This window comes from Haliotis cracherodii, unplaced genomic scaffold (assembly GCF_022045235.1).
Source record: "Haliotis cracherodii isolate W230 unplaced genomic scaffold, xgHalCrac1.p SCAF_1, whole genome shotgun sequence".
Classification (NCBI taxonomy): Eukaryota; Metazoa; Mollusca; class Gastropoda; order Lepetellida; family Haliotidae; genus Haliotis; species Haliotis cracherodii.
Window position 1 is genome coordinate 60,832,893 of NW_027266264.1, and position 20,451 is coordinate 60,853,343.

Genomic DNA, 20,451 nt, shown 5'->3' on the forward strand with positions numbered 1-20,451 from the left:
AAAATTGATTTTGACAGCCCGGGCCAAGTCGGACCCAACACAAGCCAAACACTTTTGATAGAGACTATGTTGAGAATGTAGAGGGAAAATGGCTTCACTTTGAGAACCATGTTTTCTTTAAATACAGCGACTTGAGACACTATAAAGTGGTATATAGGTAGGTATAATGCTAGTCTATAGATGTAAACACATTTGATGAAACATTTGTGTGTTTAATATTGATTTAGACAGCCCGGGCCAAGTCGGACCCAACACTTCTGACAAGACTTGCTTGACAACGGTATATAGTCCGGCAGAGGTACAACGTGTTTGAAACTGGGAGTTGAACACAAACACTTTTAGAGAAGAGCTCACCATAAAACGTTATGGACTCGCGGACGGACTTGTGTTTTCAATTCAAGACGTACATGTATCAAGTTGAACTTCTACGACAGATATAACTTGGTTACCGCTTCCTAACTGTAACATTAACTGAAGGCGTCAATGCGGCAATACGACAACGCGACAATGTCCCTTCCAAGATTCCGTAGTGATCCGTGCAAATAAATCTGAGTTATGAAATAGAAGTTTAACATGCCAGTTAAAAGATAAAGTGTAAAAATGCGCTGATGAGTTCATCTGCATGCCGAGTCTATACGCTGTGATGAACAATAATGCTCTGAGCCAATACATTTTGTCAAATGTATGACATGTATTACCCGTAGGAACTTGGTCTTTGTGTTGGACGTGTAGCTGGCATTTCCGGGTTTGACGTATCAATGACCAAAATGATGTCTGATGCAATTCTCTATTTTGACTTGTACCGTGTGTTTCCGTGCCTTTTCGGGTGAACAATTGGCTTGCCTTTGCATGTGTTTGTAGCGGGTGCCACTAGTGGATCGGGATGAGCTCGCCTTTTTGCGAGCACCCAGTGTCATCATGTTATCAGGTGAATAATGAAACACGCATGCTCCTGGTGTTGTCGGAATCGTGCAGTTGGCGCTACTTTTGGCAAGGGTTTCTTGTGATGATGGAACGGCTTATGTCGTTTTTGTCAACTGATATAATCAACTGTGATATAATGTCAGGGTATATGGTCATGTAATTAAGAAACAAACCGCGAGTGGGAGTTGTTTATTGTAGATAAACAACGACCACGACTCGTTTATTTCTTTTTCGCGATATGAACATTACGTACGACCGCGGCAATGCCAGATAAATCCATTTTATGAACAGGAGGGTATGAATTTGGTCTTTCCCGCATATTCTCACAATTGTCTCGTCTGTACCTTTTCTCCCAATACCGATTAACATTTCGCTCTCACTTTCTGATGCGATTGGTCGGGCATTGCATGTATCTACCTTCCCCTGCTACATCTATTGGGAACAACTCACTGGACACTTCCCTCTCACAAATAACATGAAAGTTACGACGTCCTCAAGTTGCGAGTGCATGTTCGAATCTCCATAAATGACGTCATGATAGAACAAGGTTTTATCGTGAAATAAATATCGCTTCCTTCTTCTTTGTTCTTTGCGATTTATCGCGTAGCTGTCTTACATCATAAAATGTCAATTTCTCATTGCTTTATCATGACGTATCCGAGTCATAACAAATCATGTAGCAATAGCAAACACAAATATAGTTGACTTCGACATAGAATAGTGTCATGATATATATCCTTTGGTGTGCAATATTTCCGGTTGATAAATCTAACATATGCTTACTTTTAAGAATAGCAACTATACATTTTTATATTACTTTATCAGATCTCTGTAACATTTGCAAAATAAAACAAATTTAATAATACAACTGAACCTAAATGTATGTTGTAATATCCTTAAGTTGCTGAGTGCGGCATTAGACAATAAACAAAACATAATATCTAAGAATTATGTTAATAATGTCGATGCTAAAAAATAATCTCCTCAATATCCATACTTCTTTCTCTATGTTTAATGTGAAACATAATAACTCTTTTTAATGATCTGAAGGAATAATAATGACAATAATATCAAAATAATATCATCATTATTTATGTTACTTATCCTCAACTGAAGTAGTCCTCAACACTATACGTTCAGAGAAGAAACCCATGAACATATTATCAATGTAACATACATTTATGGAAATTAGATGAACAGTTGATTGAACAAATGATATTATTCGGTCGAACATCTATCAGCCAATACTACATTATTAAATTGTGAGACTACAGTGATTTTTGCAAGGCTACTCTCATAAATGTCATGTCGCATTTGAGGCCAGGGTTCTTCAATACTCGCATTAATGTGCTGACTTATTATTGCGTTAATTTCATGATTTACAGTATTCATGACGAATATTTCACGTGGGACCAACAGAGGGAAATATGACTATCGACTATTTTTTTATATTTAGCTAGCTCAAACGATCTATTGGTTTGATTTATTGTTATGGTATCCACAAAAAAAGTAGGATCCGTTTTTTCCGTTTTGTTGTTCTTTGTGTAACGCCGCACGTAGCAATATTCCAGTTATATGACGGTTCTCTGTAAATCGAGTCTGGATTCAGTGATTGATATCACGACCACCGATCCACGCAAATGAGATACGATGACATGCATCAACCAAGTCAGCGAGCCTGACCACCCGATCCCTTTAGTCGCCTCTTACGACAAGCATAGTCGCCTATAACGGCAAGCATGGGTTGCTGTAAATCTATTCTTAACCGGATTTTCAAAGGTCAAGTGGGATTCAAATGATATGTTAAGATGAAATAAAACTGAATTATATGTGCTGTTTACATATCAAAGTTTGCCAAATTGTTACAAAATGTTTGGCCACAGCAAGGCTACGTTTTCACAACTTATTGTGGTAGGCACAGTATAACTCATGAGTCTCGACTGAGGGAGGGCCGTATTCGTCCTTGTGGGTCACCTGCTTGGCAATATGGGACGGGAAAACTGCAGGGGGTGCAGTTAAGTTGATTGTACAGAGAGATAACAGATATCATTTTACAAATGTGAAACCTCATTCAACAAAGGAAGAGGCGAAAGCTGAAACTTGCTGAGATATACAGAACAAAGGCAGTTATTTCTAGTTTCTTACTGACTCTCGAGGATACTTTTAATAAAAATTCGTGTGTGCGACACGGCCACCGGTCACTAAATTTGGGTCACAATCTTTCCGTCTCCTTTCATTTGTCATCTGAAATACTATCCCTTCGTGCACTTGTGCTTCCTACTCAAGTTACCAAACACATCCTGTTTACGTACACATGTAAGATATATATTACGCCGAGGAGAATTTACGATTATACGTTGATACGTCTAACTGCTGGCCTGGTACGCAATGTCATATTTCTTATCGCCAGGGATCACAGGTGTGATACCAGTCTCCCTCAAGGAGACGTCTGATTAACCTCTTTGCTTCGTCAATGCTTCGTCTAGCCCAAACCGGTAACTGGTACCACTAGCAACGATACAATGGCTACAAAGACTTACAATGAGTCAAGCATCCGTCACTCGATTTCCATTTTGATTGATTGTTTGATTGATAGATTGATAGATTGATACATTGTGAGTGAGTGAGTGAGTGAGTGCTTCCGAAGAATCAAACAACTTTACGATTTGGCTTCTGTGGTGGAATCATTCTAATATTTCACATAACCGTTGACGTACTTCTTGAATGTTGTCACGCCATTCATTCAGACAGATCTCGAAGATATGTTAATATCTATGCGAGGACAGCGGATTAGATATCGCGAGGCCGGTTCACAATCCGTAAAAGCCTGTGATATGCATCTCCTGTACAAAGACTTTCTTTTGTACGTGTTGTCACAGAGCCACAAACTTAGGTCAATGGATCAGATAAAAGCAGGACTGCTGGAATCGGTTGAGGTGAACTTCCCATGACATAAACTCCTACTTGACAACCACTTTAAGAAAGTGCCGCCATTCATGTACACAGCCCTGTGGATGAATGAACGAACTAGCGAGGCCAGTAGCGCCACCTAGTGAGATAAAACGGAAGAAGACCAACCGAGAGTTGAATCTTGACATACTCCGGTGCCATCTGCAAAACCTTGGTTAGCAATGGCACAGTGATTTATGAGAGTTTATGTGAGTCGGATTTTACGCCGCCTTAGCAATACTACAGCAATATCACGGCGGGGGATTCCCACCTTGTGCCTATGATATGCAGAGAATCGAACCTGGACTTTCGGCACGAGGAGCGAACGCTTTTACCACTAGGCAACGCAAGCGGCCTTGATCATATGATCAACCTAATGTGTTTTCATTTTTCAAATGTTAAAGTTTGCAATCACAGATAATATTTATCACCACTGTAAAATGCAAGGACATCAGCATATCATCACCATCATCATCATCATCATCATCATCATCATCACCATCGCCGTCACCATCATTATCATCACCACCACCATCAGCATCAGCATCGCCACCGGTATCGTTATCACAGGTATATACGGTACTGCACACAGAGATTAACGAAGGGAATCTATTTGATCAGGGGTTATTTAAATATCTATAACAGCTGTGTGTCAGTATATCCAGTTTCTGTCAGTGCAGAAAAATACCAAGTCGGTCAGCTGTGAACACGGTTCTTCAGCATCGGACATCAGCTGTCCTTGACACGCACATTTCATCGCATTTGAAGCTACTGAGAATGCCCCCTGCAGAGTTGGACGAACATACTGTGGTAGCGCTCGCGGCGGTGTTGACCAGAAGCTATCAGCAGTATTTCCTGTCCAGGTTATTTAGGTCCGTTGTGTGTGTGCGTGCGTGCGAGCGTGCGCGCGTGTGTGTGTGTGTGTGTTGGGGGGGGGGGGGGGAGAACGGGGGGATAGATGATGGATTTAACAACAATAGATGGATTAGCATATGAACTATGATTCTCTTAAGGTAGAAAAAGATCCACGATGTTCGACCTGGTAGAAGTGTGTAATCAAACCGCACAGCATTGGTCTTTGATTGACTGTGGCGTCAAAACAAACTCATTCGTGTACTTGATCTGAATGTTCATCCTAATTGTTATGGATAGTCACGGAGCCGTGATCCAGAGAACAGGGTGTCATTAGATAAAAATGAAGTAATAATACGATTACCAGAAAAACGGGGTATAACACCCAAGCCAATAACCTCCCCTCAGGAACACCAGAGTAAGTCAGTACAAGATTCAAAACTGCCCCAGAAATATATATATGACAGGCTAGTCGGGTATTGCTATTTCTATATGTGAAAACAAAGTTATTAAAATTAATAGCAAAACTGATGAAAGTCACCAATAAACGTGTATAAGTGTTATATCGTCACTGCAAAAATAATGAGTGTTGTCTTTAGTATTAACATTCAAACACGTGATATCTGTATTAGCGATATTGTCTATGTTCCACAGGTGAGCCTTACTATCTCGTAGTATTATTTTTTTCAAGAAATTGTATTGCTGAAGACATCACGATACAGTTTTTTACGATGCATCACGTCTGCACCAGCGCGTGATAACAACCTTGTGTTTGGGTGTTTCAGTAGTTTAAATTGCTGTTCTTGATGTTGTTGAATAAACTTTGATACTATGAACAATATAAGGTTATATGAGAGTATGACTTTAGAATGGTAACATGCGTTAATGTATATCTGATATAAATGTATATATATATAATAGGATGACATAAATATAACAATGAGTAGTACGTCCAGATTAGTGTATAGGCAACATTTAAAAGTAAATGAAAGAACGCAATCGTCCGGAATACAATGTATAATTCTAGTGCACTTCCATGTGACTATATAGCATACAAAAAGCTTTCGGGTCCCGTTTGGGTCGGTTTGGGTGGCAGCTTAGATATCCATAGAGTAGGTTCATCTCGGAATATCCAATATAACTGGGGGCTCCTCTTCAATTTAAATGGAGTTACTTGTTTCTTTCAAAACTATACAGTTTTAGAGACTAAGCATTATTCTGAATAGATATCACCAGTTTTGAATTTGAAACTAATCTGTTTACAGTAACAGAACACTGTTTAAGTGTCATGTACAAATGAGAAAGTGGAATCCCGTCAATTAGGCGGACGAACCTTAAACCTATTAATAAACATTAAAATAAGCAATATCGGGAAAATGTATATGCATATACTATCTGGCAATAAACACCAAGATCACCTTCTACAAAAATAAGTTTTAAAAGCCGGTTGATATTCTTTTGCGTATTTGACGAAAGTATAAATCCTTTTCCTATACTCAGACGCTCCTGAGCCTTGCGCTTTCCTAATTATTTTGACTAAAATTATTACCGTTATCATTGTATTTGTTGATGGGAAATACGCGCCGATCAAGTACGTGCCATAAATTAAAGCGACATTGTACGATTCCAAACTCATCACGAGACTGTGTTTATGAACCACTGTCAAATAGTGGTGACATATAGTGGAAACAATACGCGAAATCGCGCATGCACAGAACGGAAAATTTGGACAAGGCATTAAGCAATCCGCATGCGCAGAACGATTGATTTCAGTACTTCCGCTAAGCGCTTCGAGTACAGCGTCAAACTCGGGCCTGTAATCTAACACGCGAGAACTGACCAATGAAATCGTGAGAAGTAGGAATACCGAGGAATACCGGTAGAAGCTGTTGCTTGATTGACAATGCCAATCAAGAAAGGGAGGAGCTTGATGATATCGTTCTCTCCCAGTAAATTCCGATGTCAAATAACGACGTTATTTGGACGGAAAAACGATGGTTTGAAAGCGTCCAAATAACGTCGTTTTTCCGTCCATATACAGAAAAAACCGACGTTTTCGTGTTTGCAGTGTTATTAGGTCATGGCTTTGGCATATTAATTAGGTCATGGTTAGGATATATTAATTAGGTCATGGTTAGGATATATTAATAGGTGATGGTTACCAATACAGCATTTGTCTGGATTGTGCTTACAGAGTGTCACCAAACCTGTTAGGTGTACCAAGGGACCATTCTCAGGAGCCATTGACCAAGTGGACAGTACCTGAAACTCTGGTAATTCTGGACAAGACCAGATTAATTACAGGTGGCTGTACCAAAATAACAACACAATTCACTCCGGGTACGATTCCCCACATTTCAAAAGCCCATTTCAGATGTCACCAGCAGTTGCTTGACAAGCGGCGTAAAGCCAAACTCACTCACTCAATGCCTCCAAAGCCTTTCATCAGATGTTAAAAGCTCACCTCTCTGTCCTCCTTTGCTTCATTTTTCCTCTGTTTTATCATCTCCGGTGGTGGACCTTGGGAAAGCTCCTAATCCCAGCCACTTCGCCAGGGCCCTGAGTTCAGGGAACAAGACTGAAAGAAGGTCATATGTAAGTTTGTTAACAATGCAGTAAAAAAAATCAAAGTGATAAATGAAAACTATCTTTATATCAATTAACATATTTACTAGATGATGCTCCTGGGCGCAAATTTCTTTCAGACACTTTCTTCCCGGAGTTTAATCGCAAAGAAAATTAACGAGAGAATTCCGTGCATACAAACTACCCGGCGTGCTATGTTAGCTTGCTTTCTCCTGTATGTCAGATGTCTTCTGTTAGCTAAGTTTCGAAAGGGGAGGTTAGTTTAATTATGAAGCAAAACATGTTGGTGTGGGGTTGTTTTGTGTTTGTTGTGAGGTATTTTTGTTTAGCTCTGCATTCATCAATATTCTAGTCTTGTTCAGACAATCCAGTGACTGACATCATGAGCATCGATCCACGAAATTAGGATACGATTACAAACATCAACCAAGTGCGAGTCTGACCACAAGATCCCGTTAGTCGCCTCTTACGACAAGCATGGTTGATGAAGACCAATTCTATTCCTGACGTTCACGGTGTATCGAAATGAATAAGTTAATACATGTATACGTACGGTGTATTAACAAAACTTACTTATCAGGAATACGAATGGGTTTCCAAAAAACGCATTATCAAACACTCTCCTGGTTTCTCTAACAAAGTTGTTGTCAAAGTCGTTTTGTGAATCGATGTCAATCCCGAATCCAGTGTTGCCAATGGCGTCCATGCTGAATGCTCCGAAGTATCTGAAATAATATTTCACTTTATTACAGAACATGGCAAAGTCTCACAAATAACATTCAACTTGAAGTTGATAAAGCGTACATTGTTGTCTGAATATCTAATTAAGCAATTAATCCACAATTTGTTGTGTCATGGGGAATTATAGATAGAAGGGAGCCCTCGCAGCGATCATTACAGTGTTGTCTTGTAAGTTCTTAGCTTACGTTTGTCACTATTCATCTCATGTTTGAACGTCAAGTAGGCATACTTCAGGTAATCTGCGTATATTATGTGGTGTTGTCAAACCTAGAAATAAACTCGGGGCGAACAGGGATTCGAGCCCACAATGAAATGTTTCTGGCGTGCCCAAGGGAGGCAACACTATAATGGAAGTGAGATTATATCGAACTTTGCTTACATTAATATTAACTTTCCAATAAAGCAAACACTGTTTGGAGCCCTCAATGTATGCATTCGGCTACAGCTACCACGCACTTTTGTATATGGTTTGCTGCTTTCATACTTACAAATCCTTATATGATTTATTACGTTTTAAGCCCCGCGAATGTGACGGTTAGAACTGATCTTCAGCGAGCCATGTTTGTCTGCCCCGTGAAGACCTGGGTTAGAATTGATCTTCAGCAACCCATACTTTTCGTAAGAGGTGAGTAACTGGACCTGGCGGTCAGGCTCGCTTTCTTGGTTGATACATGTCATCGTATCCCAACTGCGTAGATCGATGCTTATAGTGTCAATTACTGGGTCTTCTGGTCCAGACTCAACTATTTCAAGACAGCTATCACATTCAGTGTAGCGTGGTTCGGCGTTAAAGAACAAACAACAAACAAACACAATATATACAACTTACTGTTTCAAATCAACTTCTTCTCCGCTTTCAGCAGCACGAACAAAGTTCCTTGTAAGTTTTTGGGCACAAAGATTTATTCCCCTGCACATCTGTAAAATACAGAACACATATATTCAGTAAAGCTCTCTCAATATTGATTTTGTCCATGTTCAGCTTATCTATGGGTACTTATATACTTTTATAAGCATGTAATTCATCACCCACGCTTGCTCGTCAACCCAAATATGTATTAATGATTTGGATAGTAACTTCTTTATTTACAATTTGTCCATCAATTTGCCTATCAATGACAGAAACAATCATTTATTCCATTGTTTTCATCTATTTCAGCTACTGTTAACAGTAAAGCCAAGAAAATGCAAGAGATACCTTCCTGAGTTTGCCAGCGCTAAAGGTGGGACTGGCGATCTTCCGGATTTGCTGCCAGGTGTCTGATTTCGCGCTGAACAGATTGGTGCTGAGTGGGTTGTCGTCGAGATCTATAAACCCCTAAAAAATCGGATGTTGTTTTTAAATTACGCCTTACTTAGTAGGTCTTCAGTAACATGTTTGACGTAAAGGGCTACTATGCATGTTGTAAGAGGCGATCGACTGAGAGGATCAGGTGGTCAGGCTCGCTGACTTGGTTGATGCATGTCATCGTATCCTAATTACGTGGATCGATGCTCATGACGTCAACCACTGGATTATGTGGTGGAGGCTCGATTATTTACAGACCGCCAAATATTTCTGAGTGTGTCGTTAAACAACAAACAGGAATTAGTAAAATTCTATCTAAATGACGACGCCCTGTGTATACTCGAATATTGACAGGCAATCCCGTCTGATATTATGAGCAACGATTCACGGTCAGATACAGCGACCACACCGAGAACCAGAACCGTTACCGAGATCGCAGCCCCAGGGGAGACCGTCACAGCAACGACAGGAACTCTAAATACACATTACGACATGATCATGCGGATGCACGTGGTAAGCAATAGGTATACCTCTAACCTGTGAATCTTAACCAGCTACTGTCATGCTGACCACTGCAACAAAAACATGTTCAATGACGTAACGTGGTACACATACTTCTTAAAAAGCATACCATACGGTCTGTGAAAGTGTCAAAATCTTTTATCAAAACCTCCTTCAAAATGTCAGGGTCAAAGACATTTATCAAAGGGATTCCGCCGAACCATTCTCTGAAAAATATGAACAGAAATATTTAGTCATGACAGTCATCGGATGTGCCGACAGAGCAGCGCGACATCCATTTAAACTATTATTTTATTAATGTACTGACATCGGACCCTGAACAACTGTACATGGCTTTTTATCTACGTTATGATGAACAGGGCGTTGTATCTACCAGGACTGAACGTAAATTATAGGTTTAACACCGCGGTGACTGGTGGTGTTATTTAAAAAGAAAGGACTTGAGTTGAGAGAGGGCCTAAGTGAACATTAGTGTAACTGGAGATGTTTTGTATATTAAAAGAAACTGACTTGACGGGAGAGAGGGCCTAGGTTAACACCGAGGTAACTGGTGATGTTAATTAAAAAGAACGGACTTGGGGGCAGAGAGGACCTACGTTAACACCGAGGTAACTGGAGATGTTCTTCAAAGACAAACACTTGAGGTAGAGAGAACCTAGGGGTAAAATTGCAGAAATAGGAGATCTTATTTCAAAGTAGCGGACCTGCGGGGAAAGAGGGCCAAGGATAACATTTTAGGTAACTGGTGATGTTATTGAAAAGGAAGGGACTTGAGGGGAGAGAGGGCCTAGGTTAACACCGAGGAGGTAACTGGTGATATCGATGTTATTTAAAAAGAACGGACTTGAGGGGAGAGAGGGCCTAGGTTAACACCGAGGAGGTAACTGGTGATGTTATCTAAAAAGAACGGACTTGAGGGGAGAGAGGGCCTAGGTTAACACCGAGATAACTGGTGATGTTAATTAAAAAGAACGGACTTGAGGGGAGAGAGGGCCTAGGTTAACACCGAGGAGGTAACTGGTGATGTTATTTAAAAAGAACGGACCTGAGGGGAGAGAGGGTCTAGGTTAACACCGAGGTAACTGGTGATGTTATTCTAAGAAAAATACTTGAGGGAGAGAGAACCTAGGGTTGAAATTGCAGAAATAGGAGATCTTATTTCAAAGTAGCGGACCTGAGGGGAGAGAGTACGTTTCCGATATTTACCCTCCAGACGAAATCTAGAATGGCCCCAAAAATAAGATTTGGTTTTCGTCCAGGGATACAAGCATCCTTCAACAAGCGCTTTCTCCTCTTACCATACCTGGTGAAACAAACAGAACATTAAACAGCTGACAAAACTGGCTAACTTGCTTTCAGGATGACTCCCGTGTTTCCTTTAAAAAGCATCAGCATTACCATACACACTCAGAGGCATTATGTGCTATGAACATCTTATCATGGGTTTAAGCTAAATATTTACCAAACATTGAAATTAAATCAGAAACATTTACATAAACGGTTGCCAATTTGTAAATCTATATATTATCATAATTATACAAGTAAAGTCGAGTCCGACTACATACGGGTTTAACTGGGGATACATGCAGTAAAAACAGCTTGCCGGAACAGGGGAATCGACACATCTGAGTTGGAGACAACTGGGTTCAACAGGTTTGTAACATCGGAGCACCAAGACCCTCTTAAATGAGGCGAGGTAAGATGAGGTGAAATGAGGTGTAACGTCGCATTCAAGATTATTCTCCATTTCACACAGAGTTCACCTATACGTTTCGCCTTTTCCATAGCTCTTATTGTTACGCGTATCGTGGTAATTTATCAACAACTTTTCCCCATACTAACGATCAGATTTCCTTCGCCAGAATATGGCGGCGGTTCAAACTTTCCCCGTCGCGTGATCTGCGATCTGTCACAGAACGTTGGTACCTGTCTATGCACATCATCAGTATTGTTTTTCACATCACATGGTTTTCAGAAGAAATGATAATAAAGACGCAGAGAGTGATACTTTAATGTCGGGTGTTCTGTCCGGGGGTATCGGAAGCGCAGACGACGGATACATTTGGAACGTTTCAGTGCCACTTCAATAACCTCAAATTTCATGGCAACGTTACAATGAATATTAATTGTGACTGACATGACACAAGTAAGTTCCGATTGAAACAGATCGCGAAATATAACATCATATAGTTTTGCCTGGAACTTTTATAGTCAAAGCACGAGGATATGTAGGTAGGGCAAAAGGTGTTACATTTCTAATCAACTCTGTGATGAGCGGCACCGTAAACTGACCGACTGGTTCATCTAATTGCCTGCATCCTTACGTTAATGGACAAATACGTTTTAAACGAACTATAACACCATCAAAATGGGCAGTTCCTGGTTGAATTGTCACATTTTAGTATTGTCCGTTCAGTGAGTAATTATCCTTAATCCAATGCAGCAATAAGTTTGATTTAAATTCTATTTTCGTGTGTATATGTGGTTCAATGTAATCACGTGACGTCAGTAATGTCCGGTTTATGTCAGTGTGCGTGCGGCAACACAAATAATCAAATTTTTAAATTAATAATTGTTTTTTCGGTATTTTCAATAAGATGATAATAAGTATACAGACGGTGAAATTATGATTACGACCATACGATGTTTCGTCTCTGTCTTTCAGCAAATGAAAGATTTTAATTTATCTATACCATTATAAATGTAATTTTTGGCCGATGTTAATATATCTTTATGGGGACAGGGGTGGAGTCAACACACTCTGTTGCAGGCCGTTATAGACAAGGTAATCATCATTAGCAAAGTAACATTAATTATATCAAATCATAAATGTTACAATGGGTAGAAAAGAAAGAAAATAATTTTTTAATATTTTTTTCGAAGTGTTTGTGCCATAAGAACATACCCACCAAACTCGTCTAGCAAATTTCTAAACTTATTTGCCTGGCCATTTTACACATTGTTAGATTGGCATTGTTAGAAGTTGGTAAGTATTTAGAAAGACAAGATATTGTATGGATGACAACTTCTTTATTTTAAGATGAGTGTGTTAGTTAACATTTAGCGTCACACAGGCTATATTTGATTAAAACAGTATTTTATTTCCATTAATGTTCAGATTTTACATTACATAACGTTACAAAATGGAAAAAGGATTAGGAAACAGGCCAAAAAGGCCTATTTTAATGCTTCTCCTAATATTGTACATCATACATGTAGATTGTAATGAAGTCTATAGAGCAGACATTAATGAGTAACACAAAATGAAATAAAATGGAAAGCAAGATACCAAATGCATTTTATATTCATAAGTTGACACATAACTTACGTAAAGCGGTTTGTTTCAATGATGTAATTGTGAACTGATTTTATAATGTGTTGTTTGTCTGAGGGAGATGAATTTTCATTGCCGTGGAATATAGTATGTATGCTGAGCTGGTTAACGAAAAAGTATTTATCAATTCTAAACTTGGCATAGCGTGGACAAGATAGAAAAAAAGTGGAAAGCATCTTCTCTTCACAGGCTATGTTTCAGCCATATCGTGGCGATATTTTATGATAAAGCGACGTTCCGGTATAGATCTTTATACCGTCGTCAAGCAAGAAGAGAGACAGCACAGTGGGGGCTGATGTAAATCTAATAAGGCTTAACAGACACAAAATTAGGGTATGCATGAAGGGATTAACAACAACAACAAAGGGTCATGATTCATTGACATAGTAACAACAGAAAGAAGCCAACTGTCGATGACGGAGTTCAAATATACAGAGCGGATGGGTTTAATTAGATGACAGCTGGAGTGTTCTTTTGTTTTATCGATTCACTGGGATGAGGTATCCTTGGTCTCTGTTGACTGAGGGCTTGAACTGCTTCTGCTTCACCACCTCCGCCCTCTACTTCTTCTCAGCAGGCTCAGGCACCACTCTCTCACTAGAACTTTCGGCAGATAAAATAGGACTTTGGTTTAAAAGAGAAAAAATAAATTACAACAATATTAAAAAAGCCAACAAAGGATACCAGATAATCTTCCCTAACCGAGAATCTTACAACGCAGCAAATAAAATAACTCAAATATTCCACGTCACAGTAATCAAACAAACACCTAATTGGCAACAATATACACGAGGCGTAATTAGGGTTAACCCAAGGGAAACAACTGAGGACTTACAATTATACTCTCTAGAAGCTAACATAAACCAAGACCAAAACCCTCAACCCCTAATCACCAGCACGCGTAGAATAACCTCAACTAGAAACGGAAAAACGGTCCCAACCTCCATTGTCATAATCAACTTCAAAAAGACCGCTAAATTCCCTGAAGCCCCCAAACACATATCCTTCGGAGCCCACACCAACTTAGAAGTCAAACCCTATATAAAGCAGGTTAAGCAATGTACAAAGTGCCTCAAATACAACCACACTGCCTCCCAATGCACATACCGTAAAACTAAATGTAAAAAATGCGCACAAACAGACTGCCCAGGCACATGCACACCCTGGTGCATCCACTGCAAATCCACCCAACACACTTCACTCTCAAACCAATGCCCATACAGACACACACTCACCCAGCAGGCCAACAAAAACATAAACATAGACACGGCTAAAATCCAAACACGAAAATTTGCTACACCTGCATCTAAACCACTCCTCCCTACACCACACCCAAACACCATCCCACAAACAAACACCACACCCATAACCGACAGCTCTGTCTGGGGCCCCTACCGAGAAACCGCACCCACCTCACACATACAAGCAGCCACTCAACCAACCACGAACCCTCCCACATCTCACATAGCCAAAACATCAACCCCCGCATGCAAAACAAACCTCAAAATGACCACCACAACACGACCTTCATCCAAGCACCCTACAGCCCATATGGTAACAACACTCTCCCACAAGCAAGCACAACAACAAAACACAAACACTAAGAAATCATCAGCTACACCCATCCCACAAACACCTTCACAATCCTCCACATCACATGCCTCCCCCATGGAAACTCAATCAGCTAAACCTAATCTAACCGATGACGAAGATTTCTCCACTACTGAGGAAACAATAGACACTACTCCAACTAAAACAAACCAAACTCCCCAACCAGCCAACACCCAAAACCTAAATAACCTCACCTTACTCCTAGCATACATGCATAGTCAAAACTCACCAAAAGCTAGCATGAAATCCTTCTACAAAGTAGCTTTCAATCTAAAATTAACCGATCTTCCATTCTTTCTCTTTAACCTCCATCTAAAAGAACTCACCGAATAAAATAAAAACTAAAAACTAAATCACCAATCACCCGAACCCAATATTCGAAGGACTAAATATTTTTCAGTGGAACGCCAACGGACTCACCTCCCACGGCCATGAACTAAAAAATAAATTTAAACTAAATAAAGGCCCTCACATTGCTTGTATACAGGAAACCAAATTCTCAAAAAAATCCAAATTCACACTACCTAACTACAACTCAGTTAGAACTGACAGAGCTAAACCGAAAACAAGAAGAGCCGCAGGAGGACTAATCATATTTATCAGGGAAGATATAAATTACGAAGAAATAAAAATAGACACGCCAAAGCTAGAAGCCAACGGCATTAAAATCACATTAAATAACCGAAACATAAACATCATAAATATTTACCACTGGGCGGAACAAAAAGTCCAACCTGAGGATCTAAACAAACTACTCCGAATAAGCGATAAATCTACTATATTCCTAGGAGACTTTAACACTCACCATCCTACGTGGAGCATAGATGATAAAATAGATAATCATGGCAAATTAATCTCCGAATGGATAGAAACAAACGACCTAGTACTCCTTAATAGCAACCAACCCACGAGGTACGATAAGATAAACTAAAAAATGTCGGCTATCGACCTAACCATATGCACCGCAGATCTAGCCCAAAGTACTCAATGGGAAGTGCACGACGTCCCGCTAGGTAGTGACCACTTCCCCATAAACATAACCATAGGAAATACAAACGAACCAATCCAAACAGAAAACCAAGAACCAAAATTCCATTACAATAAAGCTAACTGGGACCAATTCCAAGATATCTGCAACAAAGCTAACTTAAACCAAATAGAAAATAATGATCCAGAAACCTATTGTAAAAACCTAACAGACTATATAATAAACGCAGCCAAAACCTCCATCCCCTTCAAAACATCTAAGACAGGCAAACCGACGGTACCATGGTGGAATGAGGAAATAGAACAGACTAGACGAAAACGTAAATCAGCCTTCAATAAAGCAAAACGCGACTACAAATATTTAAACATAGCCCACGAACTAAACCACCAGGTTCAAAAACTAGTCCAAATAGCCAAAAGTAGAGACTGGAAAAACTTCTGCGAAGGTATAAATAACCGTACAGATGCCAGAATGGTCTGGCGCAAAATCCACGCCATCAGAGGCTTAAAACGACATAAAAAAAACCCTAACATTGACAACTCAACCAACCCCGCCCAAAAAGCAAATAATCTCGCCAACCACTTTTCGGCCGTTAGCAGTAACACCAACTTCAGTAAAAAATTCCAAGATAAACTTAAAACAGAAAACAAACCCACAAAAGAACCAAACAATAACAATCTAGAAATAAATCAACCCTACACAATGGAGGAGCTCCTCTACGTAATCCAAAACAGGAAAAAGGGCACAGCCCCAGGATTAGACCTAACTTCTTACCAAATAATTAAAAGACTCCCCCTAAAACTACTCCAGGCACTACTCAAACTATACAATCTCATCTACCTAAACGGACAGGTTCCTACTCCCTGGAAACAGGCCCTAGTCATACCAATCCCTAAACCTAATAAACCAGCTAATCAAGCTAACTCATATAGACCAATATCCCTAACTTCATACTTATGTAAAGTAATGGAATCAATGGCTAAAAATAGATTACAACATTACTTAACCCAAAATAACATCATAAACCCAGATCAAAGCGGTTTCACTCCTGGCCGCTCAACCAGAGATAACCTCGCCCGACTAGAACAAGATATTAAGACAGGACAACTAAATAAACAATATACCACAGGCATCTTCTTAGACTTCTCTAAAGCTTTCGACATGGTATGGCACGATGGGCTAATACAAAAACTTAAAAAAATAGGACTCAAAGGTCAGATAATAAACTACATCCAGGACTTCCTAAACAATCGTAAAATAACCGTGGGTATAGACCAAACTCTATCGGACCAATGTCCCCTAGAAAATGGTACTCCACAGGGCAGTATCCTCAGCCCCACCCTCTTCAATATAATGATAAACGATCTATTCGAGGGCCTATCCCCTAAAGTAAACACATCAAAATTCGCGGATGATGGAGCCATCTGGATCCGCACTAAAAGCATGAACATGGTCCAAAATTTACTCCAAAAATCTCTTAATAAAATACAACAATGGGCTGACAAATGGGGCTTCTCCCTTAACTCAGAAAAAACAACAGGAATAGTATTCAAACATAAAAACATGAAACCCGCCTCCCCAATCCTCCAGCTAAACAATCAAACAATCAAATTTCAAAAACAAACCAAATTCTTAGGACTTATTTTCGATGAACATCTCACCTGGGATGCTCACATCCAAAACCTAACAACTAAATGCAGTAAAGACCTAAACACCCTAAGATGCCTAACTGGCTCTAACTGGGGAGCATCCAAAGATACCCTCCTCTCTCTCTACATATCCCTAATTAGATCAAAACTAGACTACGGCTGCGCCATATACAACACCCTAAACAACTCTCTATCTAAAAAACTTGACTCAATACAATATCAGGCTCTCAAACTAATTACACGCACCCAACATGGCACCTCCTACACCTCACTTCAGGCCTTAACAGGAGAAATGCCACTAAGTCTACGCAGGGAACAGCTAAGCTTAAATTTCTGGGCCGCGTCCCAATCAAACCCTCTCATCCAAAACTTAATAAACCAAAACATCAGCCCCAAAAACCAAGCTCTAGCTCGTAAATATCCCTTACTCACCCCAATATCCCAAAGAATAACAAACTACCTAAATGAACACCAAATTAAAAATCTTAAACAAAACTGCAAACAATCAAATATCTTCACCCCTAAACTTAAAATACCCAAAATAGACACAACACTAGCTAGCCAAATAAATAAACAAACCGACCCAAACATAGCTAAAACTACCACACTAGCATACATACACGAAAATTGGCCAAATTGGTGTCACATTTACACGGACGGATCCTCAAATCCGACCTCCAAACACACAGGTTTCGGAGTCCATACCACACGACCAACTAAAACCACACAATCCTTCCGACTCCCAAACAACCAATCAATATTCACGGCAGAACTAATGGGCATGGCCTCAGCCCTCCATAATCAAGAATCCAAAAAACACAAAAAAATCCTAATACTTACCGACTCCCTAAGTGGACTGCAAGCCCTCCAAAACAAAAATACCAAAAACCGACCTAAATTAATAAATCAAATACTTAAAAGCTCCAACGACCTAACTAAGGCAGGCAAACAAATAACCTTCTTGTGGATACCCGCCCACGTAGGAATATACGGTAATGAAAACGCCGATAAAGCAGCTAAACTATCCCTCAAAATCCCAGAAATAAGCTTAAACTTACCCATCTCAAAATCAGAAATTAAAAGTGTAAACAAGCAAAAAATCACAAAAAATGGCATAACCTATGTCTAAACTCAAATAGCCAAATCAAAAAAGTGCTCAGCAAACCACTAACCAAACCAAAAATTCTCCATCCATCCAAAAAAATCGACAGAGTAATCACTAAACTCCAAACAGGACACACCAACCTAAATAACCACCTAAATTTTTTTTAAAAACACACTACAGGTAACTGCCCACACTGCAAACAACCAGAAACCCCAGAACACGCACTCATCCACTGCACACACTACCTAACACATCGAACCGCATTACAAACCACCCTCAATCTAAACAAGGCTCTAACTCTAGAAGAAATACTAAACCCACAAAATAAACTAGAAAACTTCAAGGCCTTAGGCGTATTCTTAATAAAAACGGAACTAATAAAACGCATCTCAAAACACAATAACCTACCAAATCAAAATCACATAAACAAACAAACATCCACCATACCCAGCTCCCTTAGTTCTCCTCCCCAATCCCATCGGCATCTATTCCAAATCTCAAAATTCCCAAATTCTATATAAGCAACCCCTAAAACCCCCCTCTTGGGTTGCACAGACCACCTTCGCCCCTTTCGGAAACACATTAAATGGCCTGGCCGGGCCCGTGTGCGAAATACGCATCAGTCGGAAAGCGCACGTTAAATCGCCAAAGTAAGTAAGTAAGTCGTTTGGTGAAGTTATTGAGCTTGTGTGACAGGACTTGCACATGGTACATTCATGATGATCGTCATCATGGGGATGGGAATGATGATAAACAGCAAACAAGCAACAAACAAAAACTACAGAGCATGGTTACTTGCCAAAGACCACATCAGGTATTTCATACAAATAAAAAATGAAAGAAAGAAATAAAACTTAAAAACCCAGCTCACACTACTACGTTTAGCGTAAAATTTAACATAACCTTCCCTGTCGAAACTTAGATGACAGAAGAAATTATTCAGGTGATATGAAGAAGTAAAAAACCTAATATAGAAAAATAGATTGCAAACTTTAGCAAGGTTCATTCATTTTTCTATCCACACGAAGGTGGTCTGGGGGCAGTCGCTCAGTCCCACCACACCACTGAGGCGGTCTGGAGGCAGTCGCTCTGTCCACTACACCACGGAGGCGGTCTCGGGGCAGACGCCCGCTCTATCCACACAGAGGTGGTCTCGGGGCAGACGCTCCATCCACTACACGGAGGCGGTTTCGGGGCAGACCCTCTATCCACTACACCACGGAGGCGGTCTGGGGGGAGACGTTCTATTACGCGAAGTTTGTCTCGGGGTAAACGCTTGTAGCGCGAGAAGAGGGATACGACCAGACCTGGGATAAACACCATAGATAATTATATGCGTCGCATGCAGCTACGTATTTAGTTAATAAGAACAAAATCACTTGCACTTTTTGCGTTTTTTACTTAACTCCGCTTTGCAAAGTGCGCCAATGACAGTGCTACTGACTCGATGTCCGCCATTGTAGCTAAATAGCAGCGCATAAAAAGCGGTAACGGGGAACTAAAACAGGTCGCTAATGAGTAAGTGCAAATTCGTATATAATTGAAGTATTGCTTATAATGTGTATGTACTTTGTAATTACTACCCATTGCCATGTTTCTAACCATGATATCCCTCCCGAATGTATTATTTGATTGTCTTTCATGATATATCCTTAAATATGACTAGTTCTAGTTCGTGAGTTGGTGACATGTTTAATGATACAGTAAATATTCTCTTAAATAGCTATATTGACCACCCCTGGACAAAGTGTTTTTCTAAAAAAAATATCAAAAGCCAAATGGACATAAAATTATTTTCTGTGTTCCATATATTTTACAGATGTTATGCCACTCCTGGATGGGAATATAAGTGTAATAATAACATGAAGAAATGATACAGTAGAAATTCATGAAAAAACATTT

The 20,451-nt window shown here is 39.9% G+C and overlaps 1 pseudogene; it reads right to left on the reverse strand.

The window, feature by feature from the left end:
• Positions 1-2,820: 2,820 nt before the first annotated feature.
• On the reverse strand, positions 2,821-11,965 carry LOC139456552 (cytochrome P450 3A11-like; annotated as a pseudogene).
• Between the last annotated feature and the right edge of the window lie 8,486 nt (positions 11,966-20,451).